Source organism: Ambystoma mexicanum, chromosome 10 (genome assembly GCF_040938575.1).
Source record: "Ambystoma mexicanum isolate Mex_15411 chromosome 10, UKY_AmexF1_1, whole genome shotgun sequence".
Taxonomy (NCBI): domain Eukaryota; kingdom Metazoa; phylum Chordata; class Amphibia; order Caudata; family Ambystomatidae; genus Ambystoma; species Ambystoma mexicanum.
The window spans coordinates 1,431,082,045-1,431,097,179 of record NC_090932.1 but is presented as its reverse complement, the minus strand read 5'-3'; positions in this window follow the sequence as shown (position 1 = coordinate 1,431,097,179).

Below are 15,135 nucleotides of genomic sequence, written 5' to 3'. Positions count from 1 at the left end.
TTCGCCCCAATATGTCGCACAGTCATCAATCAAAGTTTATGCGATTCACAAAAAAATGTACTGTCTGAATATACTGGCATCAGTGGAGTAATCTGATGAGAGACGGTTTTTTTAAAATGTGAGATTTTCAAGTTCCAGAAGCCAGATCCCAACCCATGCCTCTGTCATATGATTGATGGGGTATCCTCCTTGTCTGCCTAAATCACTCACCTATTCTCTGAACCTACCGCTTGCAGAGAGGGATGGAACCCTTGACCACTGCCCTATCAGTTGTGCGAGCAGGATGACACATCTGTGATGTCATTTGGCTTATAAATAGGTTACTACTCCTCAACTGGAGATTCTCTCTACAAAATCCAAGGTGTGCAGCTGACTGAAAATCTGGAGCTATACTTGCAGAAATTGGGCATAGTCCTGGAGTGAAGCAGGGACCCTGAGTAATTGATTGGGAGGACAGAGTGAGGCCTTGATTGACCCCTTTCATGGTCCCTGCAGTGGAGCCCTGGCACCATTGATGACTATAGAGTCCTTTTCTTCTGTAAGTATAGATCTCCACAAGCCCTATCTATTTAAGCACTGCCCTAGAGTGTCCCCATAAGGAAAAAACAAAACCCTCTATTCTATCTGTTTGTGACATTTGGTAATTTTTCTATTGAAAAGCATATTATTTGTCTGTGCATTTTGGTAACTCTCCCTTTGACAAATACTGTGTTCATCTGTGCATTTGAGTAATTTTTCCTATGGAACAAAATCATCCTTTGTCTATCTGTTGGTTACAGTTCTCTTTACCCTGAAAAGTCATTTGTTTGTTTGCATAGTGAAGTAAGTTATTTCCCTAGTATTTTGCTTAGTAAATCAATCAATTACCCCATTGAAATTCACGGATCAAGATTGTTGCAATTCGAAATCAATAATCTTGTAACCAGTGTTGTTATTTAATTGTTATAGTCATTAAAGTGTTGCCCCAAAAGAATTATTCCTATTATGAGCTAAAATCAAATTTGTCCATGTGTTAAATTGTGTGTTTAAAAACAAATCCCCTTTGCATCTGTCATATTAAACCCAAACTGTTGTTCCCACTGTGAGAATCTCTTTTCCCAAAACATACCTGTGTGTTACCTCTGTCATTTTAATCAAGAACCGTGGTTCCTATGTGCCTTCTTCATTGTTGAAAGCATGTGTTATTTCCAGCCCTAGCCAAAATTAGTTGGATTTGTAATTTCTTTTTTCCAAATACTTTTTCTTATCCTTTAAACAGTGATTTTCCTAGAGCATTCCTCTTCCTCTATTATGAGCTCAGATTTTGCATTGCATATCCTTCGTTTTTCATGGTTTAAGGCTTGCTTGTCAGTTCCAGGTAAATTCAATAAGATTTACATTTTTCTTTTGTCTAAAGATTTCTCTTCATCCTTGAAAACAATTTTTTACTACTCTATCCCTCTTCCTCTATCAGATTCTGAAAGCGAATTTCGAATTGCATGTCCTTTATTTTTATTGTTTAGAAGCTTGTCTGTCAGCCTCAGAAAACTTAGGGTGATTCCCATTTCTGTTTTTGTAAAAATGCCTTTTATCCTTTGAAAACACGTTTTTCCTACTCTATCAGACCCTGATCTCTGATTTTGAATTGTAATCCCTTTATTTTTTTGATTTTCTTTCTAATGTGTTGCCTGTGTTGAATGCGAATTTGGCAGTGCTTTTCATAAAGCAAAATCGCAGTGTTATTACAGAATCTCTTAACCTGGTAACTCTCTACACATGTGTGCATTGTGTTGCCACCTCAATAGTGGCTACTGTCATCTATTTGTTCCGATTTGTTATTAAAATAATAAAATAATAAGTATTCATTAACAACACACCGGCCTGGTTCTGGTCTATTGTAACAAGGGGTGCTGGTGGGGGTTGGGTGTGAGATGGTTTGGAGGAATCCTTAAAAAAAACATCTGGGGTTCGTAAAAATAAAAAGCGGTTTAATTGTGCACACACCCTTTGCAGGGAAAAGGGTCCATGACTTGCTTGTGCTGCATAATATATTGTGACACCATTATGTCTGCCAATCTGTCTGTCGTCTTATTGATTAATTGGCTCTGGGTCTGGTGTGACTTGTCATCACTCATCTGTCCCCTCTCCCACCTGTCCTACAAAGATCTGGGCTCTTGATTCTCCACAAAATGCTGTACTGGGAATCTTGCATCACCTCATTTTTAATATAGTAAGTAATGTCATGAAGGTCTCTTATATTTCAGGTGGTCGTTGTGGCAGTGCTGAATAAGAATGAGACTTAGGCAAAACAACATTCAGGCACCTATCATTGCCAGAGCATTAGTGGGCCAGAGGTTAGGACCTTCTTCTGGGAAGTCTTCAGTCCCAGGAGCTGAGGGCTAAATCCTTCCCTTCACTGATATCATGTTATGAACTGTAGCAACCCCTCCTTATTATAGATTTTCCAAAGATATTTCACCAATATACACTCAGTGCATAATATGAATGCACACAAAATAGAGATGGAAATGTGTCTGCTACTGTACATCAGGTGTCTAAGCAGATATGAAATATGAGCTCCATTGTAGTGAACACTTTCCTTCCAGAGTATAAACATTACATAATCAGTAGATTCTAAAATCTGACAAAATGCTGATTTGAGCAGGGTGTCAGTAGTGAAGGATAGCTAACTGAACGATAACTTATGCATTTACCCAGTACCCAGTGTGATCCCTTTTTAGTTACTAATACCTTTAGGTGAATTTGGCCACAATTTTCCTGTCATCTGTCATGTTCGATTTTTCAAAGTTAAGTCTCCTTTAGACGCCTAATGCTCTTTCCCATTGATTAGGTGTGACTCCTCCTATTATTAAAGGAATAGTGCGCTCAAAAATGTTATTGTCCCGAGCGTTCAGGCATGTGGTTTTAAGCAAACTGTGATCGATCGCAAAAATATTTCCTATGCACCTTACCTTAGTTTTCCTCACTTTTACACATGCGACATCATCGAGCGGGGTGCAGCAATATTGTGCCAAAGTTATCTGTTTCTGCATCGCCCTAAGTTCAAGTGCCCTCTCGGCACTAATCATATCACCCGCCCCTGATGCTGACATCACTAGAAGCGTACGGCCCATTTCACAGCGCCAATGCACGTCTCGTGTCCAGGTTCTCTGCGCGCAAGTTATTGATGTGTCTCTATGGCACTGGCAGCACGCTTCTTTCCTCAATAAGTATTAACAGACTGCTTCTCATCAGACAACATCAGAGTTGCTTTTTCAATTGTTTTTTTATATAGCCTGTGACTCGTATACGCTCTGTTCAGCTATCTTCGTTGCACGGAGCCCCTGTGAATAGATATTAATACAAGCATTACTATTCATTTCAATTGTTACTTGCATTTGATTTAAACATTTTGTCGTATAATGGCAACAATATAGCCCTACCAGTACGAGCCAGAGTATTCCGAGGTAGTATTATTTGATAGAGAAAGATGCGGAAACGATGGGGTATCGGACAACAGTTGGGAAGAGGAATCACTGGATCGTAGTGAGCCTAGTCGCATGGAAGACGTTTATACCTGGTGTACCTGCAATTGGTGCAAGGTCAAGCCAACCGACGAGGAGAACTGCTGCTGCAAAGAAAATGCTGGATGCTTGGCCTACATATTGGAAGAAGAGCTACCACTGCTATGCGTTACCGAGCTGCATGACTTGGTCCATGTTGAGGATTATGATGGTGCTTATGCACGAACTTCGCGCAACAGTTTGCCCACGCAATCCAAGTAACAAGTAAGTCTACTGTAGGTGTGATGTTATTTTGACCACTGAGGCCATTAACCTTTCATGTTTGTCTCCTATATTGTCGTAACTTTGATCAGTCACTGTCTAATGAATTTAGTTTGGCAATTGAATACATTTCTCATGCTTTTCGGAAATCAGAGTGTTCATCTTATGTGTCTTTCACGTTCAACTAAGAAACAATATTTCTCTCTACCCCAAACGTTATGGATTGCATGTGTGTTTACTTTTGTAATGTGTGTACACTTCAAAGCCCAAGTTCATTGATCAATGAAGTAACTTTTATACGGGCAACTATGCCATAGGATACAGGGTGCATTTTCAAGAAAGGTTTGTACACTTATCAGGTTCATTTAAATACAGTGGCCCTCATTACGTGTCCGGCGGTAGCCATGCTGGTTAAAGCAGCAGGCTGCCACCAGACCCATAGGGGTTTACTGCTCTGGACTTGCCGGAATTACTGGGGCATTACAGACCGGTAATTCCGGAGTCGCCATTCTGTAAATCCCCATTCCCGTGGAGTCCTGAGAATGGGGAAGTGGAAACACTGGCACCATGTGGTAATGGTGCCGGTGTTTCCGCATCCGTCTGCGGCCAGTGGCGTTACATCCGCCAGGTCAGACCTGGCTGGTGTAACACCACACGGCCACAGAACTCGTAGTTAGACGGTCCAGAAAACAGTGCTGGTACCGTTATACCAGCACCATTAAATCCATACTGGCAAACTTGTAATGAGGCCCAGTATGTATGTTTCTCTTCCACAGGTGGTACAGGCTAGTGGCCTAGCGTTCATTTACATGGTGGCTTTATGGGAGGCTTGGATTCCGTGTTTGACAAGTAATATCCGCCTGTGTTGTTGGAGCCATTCGCGCCAAATTCCCCAGTGAAAGTACAGGGGATTTTCACACACTGTGCTGTAACCCTAAGTATACAATTTGTAGTATATTTGTGCCATCAACATCAGCAACAAAATAAAATACAAATATAATTTTGTGAATAGTTATTTCAATTGTTCATTGAATCAAGGACATGCTCACTTGTCTATGATATGATATGACATTTATAATGCGCCTATAAACAAGAGTTTTAAGGCGCGACGAGGCAAGGGAGGGGGAACAGAGGGAGGACAGAGACAACAATTTTACTAGGCCAGGTGACATTGAGAATGTGCAAGTGCAGGGGAGGGTGAGAGGGAAAAGTGCGGAGGGAGAGGGGGAGGGAAAAGTGCAGTACCTAGAATAACAATAAAATAAATTAGACAATAAATAAAATGAACAATTAATAAATAAGAGACAATAAATAAAAGTGCGGCCAGCTGGTGGCAAGTCTATGAGGGACATGAAAGAATGGTTGGTGCCCTTTTACGCTCACCTAACCTGCAACAATCCATCCCCCCTTCATTATAACCCAATACAGTACGGGGTGGGTGGGAACAGCCAAGGTACCACACACCATGTACACTTCAAAGGTATCTTCTGCACAGGGGCCATTGTTCACACGGCCTACCCATACCCATTGTCTCCAGGCTCCCCTCTTGCAGACCCCACCCCTGCAAGCTACATAAGTGTGTCTCCCATCAGCAGTGTTCCGGGCCTTGTCTGCATGCCTTATGCCCATCCACCCCCTCCTCAGGATCAATGGCAGTTCGCACCTGTGGCCCTGTGCTCCCAAGAGGGCTGGCAGGGTGGGGAAGGCCAAGGTACCAAACCCCATGTACACTTCAAAGTAATCTTCCGCACAGGGGCCATTGTTAAGATGGTCTACCCAGATCCAGTGTCTCCAGGCTCCCCTCTCACAGACAACGCCAGTGCAATCCACATAGGTGTGTCTCCCATCAGCAGTGTTCTGGGCCTCGCCTGCACACCTCATGCCCATCCATCTCCCTTTCAGTATAAATGGCAGTTCACACCTGTGGCCCTGTGCTCCCAAGGGGGCTGGCAGGGTGGGAACGGCCAAGGTGCCAAACCCCATGTACACTTCAAAGGTATCTTCCGCAGAGGGGCCATTGTTCACATGGCCTACCCAGACCCATTGTCTCCAGGCTCTCCTCTTGCAGACCCCACCATAAACATGTCGCACATTCACATACACACCCACTTTCCTAATCCTTTATAAACCCCTTGATACTTTGCCGTAGAACATCTCTGAGCACTGGAAGGCAACTCTTTATCGTGATACCTGTTCTCCTGCTACTAGCTCCCCTCCTTGCTGAATCTAATTGTTTGTTAGTCAAGGTAAGGGCAGGTCACCTATTAACTTCTCGATATTCATCTATTTCTGATGTCAGATTTTCTATCTATTTTTACCGAATGTACCCAGTAGTGTAATGTTCGTTCATCTCAATGACTTTACTATTGTCGAATGTTTCAAGTGTTTTGTTCTCACTATATAGAACATTTCATCATTGTCCATTGTAATGGAATGGCATCTTTCTTGCTTTCTTGCATCTATCTTATGCATACAGTACAATTGGTTTGTAATTAATTATATATTATTATACAGATTTTATAGATTTTTCAAGAATGCCTGCTTGTATGGTTTTCGGTTGCCCTTCTAGGAGCCATGTCAAAAGTCAGGGCACAGTCGTGCATACATTCCCAAGAAATATTGATTTAATAAGAAGATGGCTTCGATATTGTGGTTTTGCGGTCGACAACATTGAAAGTAGAGCACAGAATGTCTTGAAGAACTTGAGGGACAATCGATTCTGCATCTGCAGCCTGCACTTTACAGACGCCTATCATGTAAAATTTTATTTCACTTTTCATTTACAAGAATGTATTATGTTTGGAATTTCAAATAATATGAAAACTTTTATGTATCCTGTTGGTTGTTTACACTAGGTGGCATTTATGGGTTTCTCTTTATATGTACCATTGTCTGCATCCCATTGTCTCAGTTCCATTTTGCTGTTTTTATCCATACTAACAAGTACTGTGTTACAGGGGGATGCTAGTACTTCAACTACAATTACATCATTCTTTGCGACTGGTCCAGAGTATGAGGTATGCACACGTTCCCTGAATGAAAGAATGTAAATCCTACATAGGATACTATTAGACAGTGACATGCATATAAACATGCAGTGTTTCAAACTTTTATGATTTCAGTTCTAAGATTACACTTCCTCCCTAATGCAGAATACATTGCAAAATGTTTGAGGGCAACAATACAATCAGCATGTTTTGCACAGTGATCTCTGATCAAGTACACTTGCCATCTTGGATGGCTATAAGGTGAAATTTGAAAATGTATGTTTTGACTAAATGACATACACTGTTTGCGAGGGTATGCGTGTAAGCACTGCGTGTGATGAAAGATTTTAATTTCCAATACAATAGACTTTTTAAAAAAAATCAATATACTTCTCAAGGAATCTACACAAGTTGTGGAATTAGAAGTGGAGGTGAACATAAACTACTATTGGATACAATTGGACATCAAATAGCATTTGTCAAACATTTTTATGTAGTCATTTTTTTAATTCAATCAAGTTGGTTCTGTTTAGATATTTAAATATGTTTGTATACGTGTAATTGAAATGTGCTTGATTTAAACCATATAAAAATGTTTTTTTTCAGCTTGCTGGTATGGTTGTGAAAGAGACGACCACGGTTTTACAGAAAATCAAGAAAACAAAGGTAACTAATTAACAATTTTGCTTTCTATAAGTGTTTGGGCTAGTGTTTTCTTCATAACATGTTTTTGTATTTAAAGTGCTATCTGCTGTATGTGTGGTATACATTGAACATGTTTTTATAACACATCTCCTAGATGCCCAGAAGGAAAAGAAGTATAAAGACACAGACAACAAATGAAACCAACGATGCCGCTTGCCAAACAGATTTCACCACGGAGCAACTACTATTTGAGGTGCAGCGTCACCCAGTCAATAAGCAGATTTGAGATGTGTATGCCCAATGGCCTGAAACTGAATTTAATGTGACCGGCAAAGCCAGCAAAGTGTTCTTGGACCATTGCTACAATATGAGAACTCGACAAGATGAAACTGAATATAATGAAGATGCATTGGAATTCCCCGCAGACCACTTGACACAATCTACACCCGCAAAAAAAGGTCCACCCAATAAACATTTGATGTTGATGGTTTCTCTAATTTGTGTGCAAATAACAAAAGTCGAACTAACAGAGGCTGAAGCTTCAACGCAATTGACCGAGGAACTTGTCAAAGATCTCGACTACAGTTTGCCTAGTTTGGGCAATTTATCCACCACGGTTGAGTCACTGTTATGCTCACCTGGTATCCACAGGGGTGCCACACGATACTGGATGGAGGTATAAGTGTTTTCCCGGATGTCTCTCTGCTTGGTTATGTGCCAGACATTGGGTAGTGCCTATAACAGGAGGTTCTGTGATGGGTGGACTGCCACCTCCCTCTGGTCCAAATCCCCTCCCTTGGGGTTATTGCTCACCTTAGGTTTTTGTGTGTTGAACTCTCCATCTTGCGTCTCTGTGTAGGAGCACGTGGTTGTTGCGAGCGTTCTATGGACCTAGTTGCTTCACTGGTCCGTGTGCCCTTATGTCGGGACCAGACCGGCTGTGACTCCGACTCTGCTTGCTGTCTTCCAGGTGAGATATAATGTCTTTTCCATCTTTAGTCTGTCTCTTTCTTTCCCTCTGGTTTCTCTGTCTTCTCTACGTCCTACTCCACTACGTTGTTCCCTAACAATGGGCCTCATTACGACTTCGACGGTAGCCATGCCGCTATTGGCGGCATGGATGCTGCTAAAATCGGGTCCGGGTTCCCAGAATGTGGAATTATCGGGCCAATCCGAGTTCAGAGGGCCCGGTAATTCCTCCCTCCAGGAACCCGGGCCCGGGCGTTCCCCATTCCCATCTGAGCCCCCATAGGGATCAATGGGAATGGGAGAGGGTGCAAACAACGGGCTGATTACGAGTGGCCCGTTGTTTGCTCCCTCTTCCCCTTGCGGGACCCGGTAAGGACGCCTGGTTTGACCAGTCGTTACTTACCGGGTCCCGTGAAGGGAGCTTGTAATGAGGGGGAACGGGTTTAACGGGTCCGCCTCCTTTAGCGTAGCCCGCTAAACCGTTCCGCCTCAGTCGTAATGAGGCCCAATGTCTCTTTTTGTTTTCACAAGGATGGTTGCGATATCGGAATTGCCGCGCTGATGGCGAAGACCACAGTGAGTTATTGATGCGTGGAGCACTGCGCTGTTTATTGGTGTTAATTGCTAACCTGTGTTCTCTTCTCTTTGTACAGGTTCGAGTGATGTTCTGAAGTGATGAGCAATCGAATCACTGCTTGCTCAGGTAAGTGCTTTGTTAATGCTGACCTTGTTCCTTCTCCCTTGCAGGTTGCGGTGAAACCCAGAGATGGGCGAGGTAAGAGAAGCGCAGGGTGCTGCCAGGACTCACTGCTTGCCCAGGTGAGAATTGTTATTAATGCTGTCCTTATTTCTTTACCTTTGCAGGTTGTAGCGAACTCCGGAGATGGGCGAGGTAAGCAAAGTGCAGGATGGATTCAAGACTGGTTACTTCACAGGTAGTAGTTCTTGCACGCTAATGCTGTTCTTGTTCTTCCAGGTTATTGATGGAATCCGGATCTAGGGCTTCAGGATTGGGCTGGCGGAGAAGCAGTTGAGCAGGAGCTGGACACAGTGAGCGTTACGCTGCAGGAGTGCAGAATAACGTAAAGCATGTTCTGCTGTTTGGGTGTGGTTTAAATAGCCCAGGTAAAGTAGTTCCAGGCCAAATAGTTCCAGGCCTAGCCACACCCAAAACACTAGACCATATGGCTTGGTTCTAAAGAATTGAGCTGTGTAAGGGGCCTCCATGTTGGATTAAGGATCAAAATTGGTATTGCTGTATTCCTGATAACGAGCCTGGCGCCAAAGGCGCCAGGACTGACTCCATGTATGTTTCTGATGGAGTTTTAAGGCCCTTGGGGCCAGTGTGAAGGGCTTTAGCCCCATTGCTGCCAGGGGGCTTTTATACCTGAGGGGATCAGGGGCATGGATCGTGAGAGTCACAAACCACATTCATGCAGGGCTATTGGCTAATAAAGGAGCAAAATTTAATTTTATTAGACAGCTGCCTGGTAGAGATTATACTGATGCTGAAATGTGTCCATATATTGAGGAGGAAAATATGAGGGAAGTCATTGGTGAATGTGCCTCGTGTATTACAAGGCACTAACATGAAAATCCAAACCAGCTGTGTACACCTCCATGATACATTTTCTTGGTCCGCTCAACCGATGCTGGGAAAAGTGCCAGCTGGAAATCTACTATTTTCAGCAGCTTTACTTTTCAGTGGCTTGCCTTTCAGTAAGATGCCCAGTTTCTGTCAATTTGTAGGATTTCAGTACCTTGCTAAAACCCAGTACTACAAATATCAAAGTGAATTCTTATTCCCCGCTATTAGTCAACCCTGGAAAATTGAACAGATGTCAATCGAAAGCACATTCTCTAGCAAATGTTTCTGGCTAGCTGGCGACGGAGAGTGTGACAGCCCCGGATTTTCAGCAAAGTACTGCACATACGATTGCATACGATTGCATATGAGGGGAATGCAAATAGACCTCATAACCACTGACAGACATGTTTCAATAGCCAAGGCCATGCGAGAGAAGTTTCCAAACATTCATCATCAATTTGATGTATGGCACGTTGCCAAATCAGTCAATAAAAACATTACAGCTGCTGGTACAAATAATGGTTCGGAAAATATTTTACAGTGGACTCAGTCTTTCAGCAACCATCTTTGGTGGAGCTTCAGAAATTGTGATGAGTGGAAATTCTATTTGAAAAATAGTGCTCATTGATGCACCACTGTTCCAACGTTCACTCATGGAAACCAACATTTTCATGAATGTGTACATGGACCTTGATCGGAGGAGCATGAACGCAAGAAGTAGTGGCTGGTCCCATGTTCACCACCACACAAAGCTTTTGAGAAGAATAGTGTACAATAAAACTCTTTCAAGAGACCTAAAGGGACTCACAGAATTCTGTCACACCAGAGATTTGGATGTGTTCCACAATATGTGCCTAAAGTACAGGCCCAAAAGTTTGCATTTCGGCATAGATGATATGCAGGCCTGAACATTACTGGCTGTATTAGCGCACAACAAGAATTTAGGGAGAGAACAATCAAGAACTGCCGGAAACTTTGAGATACTTCATTACACCTTGGCATTTGCAAAACATGGGTGGCAAAGCCTATATTTCAGGAAATGGAATTCGATTATGTGAAAGATCTCACTTTGACTGTGTTGGCCATGCATACTCATGGAGTCGATCCACATTTTTTTGCTAGGACACATACAATGCAACAAAACATTGCAAAGGAGCCCTGTCCACCTAAAGCTGAACTTGTTGAACGGTTGACATCCCGGTATAAATGATTTGCAGCAGTGTTCTTAATGTGATCACTATAACTTTTGAGATATGTTCCCCAATGTTTGTACATAGTACATAAACAATGAAATGCCATTAAACTCGAATTTCAATGCTATAAAAAAAGTATTAAGAAGTTATTAATTATGCAGATTTAATCCAGTTTATAATTCATTAATTTATATCTTTTGCCTTCCCTTAATTTATATTACTTTTCCTCAAACGTTAACATACATATCTATTGTTGCTTGGTGTCTGTAAATCCCTCGGCTAGACCCAAACCACATCCACACATGCAGTGTATGGCTCTGGCGTTGATGGCCTATGGTGGGTAACATTTTCATTGCAATGATAAATCGACTGACCAAAGTCTACCCCATAACATACACATTGTCTGGCTTTAGCAATGTATTTTTTTTACAAAAACCTTGGCGAGTATGTACCTTTTTAAACACTTTCATAGTGTTTTGGTATTTTCATGTGTTTGATTTTTTTGGGATCTGCAGAGCTCGACATAGGTGGCCATGGCGTCCAAATTGTCTTTTCAAATGTATCCTCTTCGTCAACTTTTTAGCAAGAAGTGCCTGTTGTAGGATGCCATACAGTGTAACTCTGTGTTTTGCCCTCTCCAGCTTTCACCCCACGCTTTTCCCCTTCCCCCCTCAGATGGACTTGCGTGATCTCAAGGTCTCTCTGTCGCTCTTGGCACACGTGGGTCAGATGGGCTCATCTACGTGGTGTGAAGGTCAGGGCAAGGGAGCAATTCATCTATCAAACTAAACTAAACAACAGAAACTGATAATGCAGAAATAATGGCAAACATTGGGGTCGATTCATTGAATTAATGTGCGCCGAAAACTCCCGCGCAGAGGTGCCAAAACGTGCGATTTGCAGTAAAAGTGCGAAAATCGCAGTGCAAGTGCGAAAATCGCAGGGAAACCAGCGCACATCGATTCATGGAAGTCCGTGCGCGAGAAAAACATTGGATGTGCGCTGAAAATGAGCGCCGCGCACGCCGGCGCACAGGTCATCCAACAGCGTGCGCCACGGCCACTGCGAAATCGCACATAGCGCGGCGCACATCACAAAAGTAGGCGGAACACGGCGCGTAACACTCGGAATGGGGAACAACGCGTGAAAATATGGGTGTCACGGGGGAAGTACAGGAGGCAAGTGCGCGGAACGCCCACACGCTCGCCTACAACCCGTATTCATGGAATCGAATAGGGCAAACCAGCGCACGGTCAAAGACGTGCACAGGGCCAAACAAGTACGCCACAAGAAAGCAGGCGGTAGCGTCCCTGCGCCTGAAAAAAATGTGCGCCAAAATGTGTAATAACAAAAAGCACCCATATACAGCCATGATGAATGGTCCATACAGTGGCCCTCTAGGACAAATGAGGTGCAAAGGGGTACCGACAAACACGGACACCCGCTGTGTGAAAAATAGCGTGTGCGTGTGTTCCTGGGTGCTCGGGAAGTTCCACACGCGATTGGCCTGGGTACGTGTACTTCGGGATGCGCGGGAAGTTCCACACGCGATTAGCCTGGGTACATGTACTTCGGAGTGCGTGGGAAGACCCACACGCGATTAGCCTGGGTACGTGTACTACGGGGTGCGCAGGAAGTTCCACACGCGATTAGCCTGGGTACGTGTGTTTTGGGGTGCGCGGGAAGTTCCACATGCGATTGGCCTGGGTACGTGTACTTTGGGGTGCGCGGGAAGTTCCACACGCGATTGGCCTGGGTACGTGTACTTCAGGATGCGCGGGAAGTTCCACACGAGATTGGCCTGGGTACGTGTACCTCGGGGTGCGCGGGAAGTCCCACACGCGATTAGCCTGGGTACGTGTACTACGGGGTGCGCGGGAAGTTCCACAGGCGATTAGCCTGGGTACGTGTGTGTTAAGCTGATCGGCCCGAGAGGACCGCGTACCTGTAATCTTGGTGGTTGGTCTTGCTGAGGTCGCCAGTCTGGAGTCCAGGAACTGATGAATTAGCGGCACGAGGAATCAGCCCCTCCACCACCCAAAAGAGGAACTGGGTGAAGGTTGGACCGACCCCCAATGTCACGATAAGTACTCGCCAGATGAGCGTGACTCGAGGATTGATGGCTCAGGTTGGTGACACTGTAGTTCAGGTAGAGCCGATTGTAGATATCATGAATCTTCCGGAACCAATGTAACAGTGAGGTATTACAGTTGATAGAAAAGTCCGGTTGGTGCTGATAGTTCCAGAGGTTTGCAGGATTAGGTTCGGAGGTAGGCAAAACAGGAAGAGAGAGAACAGCTGGAGGCTAGCTGGTACTGGGCAAGTCCCGGGTAAGTCTGAAGATGGGCAGACCCAGTGCCGACAACAAGTCAGGGCTGGAGGCAGGCAGGCTCAGGACAGGCCCCAGGTAAGGCTGGAGGTAGGTTGGCTCAAGACAGGCCACAGGAAAGTGCTGGAGGTAGGCTGACCCAGGACTGGCCACAGGTAAGGCTGGAGGCAGGTTGGCTCAAGACAAGCCACAGGTATGGGCTGGAGACTGGCTGACCCAGGACAGGCCACAGGTAAGGCTGGAGGCAGGCTGGCTCAAGACAAGCCACAGGTATGGGCTGGAGACTGGCTGACCCAGGACAGGCCACAGGTAAGGGCTGGAGATGGGCTTACCCAGGACAGGCCACAAGTAAGGGCAGGTGGTAGGCTGACCCAGGACAGGCCACAGGTAAGGACTGAAGGTAAGCTGACCCAGGACAGGCCACGGGTAAGGAATGGAGGTAAGCTGACCCAGGACAGGCCACAGGTAAGGCTGGAAGAGAGCTGGTCCAGGACAGGCCACAGGTAAGTGCAGGAGGCAGCTGGCCCAGAACAGGCCACAGGTAAGTGCAGGAGGCAAGCTGGCCCAGGACAGGCCGCAGGTAAGTAAGAGGCAGGAACAACGAGGCGAGCGAAGCGAACCGCGTTGAGACGCGACTCGCTGTGAATTGCGGCCTCTTTTATGGGCCGCCGGCACCCGAAAGGCCTGGGACGCAAGCCGTTCCGTTTCCGGACGCCGGCGGACCCATAACGAGGCTTGAGAAGCAAGCCCCGCTAGGGAGATGAGTTCGGCCCACGGCGCATGCGCGGAGCCGAGGGAGAGGCCTTCCGCGCATGCGCCGAAGGCCGCCAGCCCTGTAGCCCGCCACTCCCCTCCCGGCGAGCCCACGGAAGCAGATGCGCGGGTAGACTCGCCAGGAGGGGAAGAGAGCGGCAGACCCCCGTCTCCCGCGTGACATAACAGTGTGTTTCGGGGTGTGCGGGAAGTTCCACACGCGATTGGCCTGGGTACGTGTACTTCGGGGTGCGCGGGAAGTTCCACACGCGATTGGCCTGGGTATGTGTACTTCGGGATGTGCGGGAAGTTCCACACGCGATTGGCCTGGGTACGTGTACTTCGGGGTGCGCGGGAAGTCCCACACGTGATTAGCCTGGGTACGTGTACTACGGGGTGCGCGGGAAGTTCCACACGCGATTGGCCTGGGTACGTGTATTCCAAGGTGCGCGGGAAGATTCACACGCGATTTCAGCAGGGTACGTGTATTTCGGTGGTGCCGGGGAATGCTACACGTGATTTGGCCATGTGGGTCCTCCCAGGTGTTCCCTCTACACCCTCCACGGCCCCTGCCGGCAGCCCACACCACAGGGGACTACCCTGCACCCCTGCTCATGTCCCACAGGCAACCCATCCACCATGGTCATGCCCCCCAGCCAACCCACATGTCACCTTTCACTACTGATCACAAACACATGTCTCCCAGCACCCCCACCCCCCAGCATCCAGGGGCACCCTCCACCAGGCCCCCAATCATGTCTCCCACCACCCCCACCCCCCAGCATCCAGGGGCACCCTCCACCAGGCCCCCACTCATGTCTCCAGCCACCCCCACCACCCAGCATCCAGGGGCACCCTCCACCAGGCCCCCACTGTCTACCATCACTCCCACACCCCAGCAGTGCAG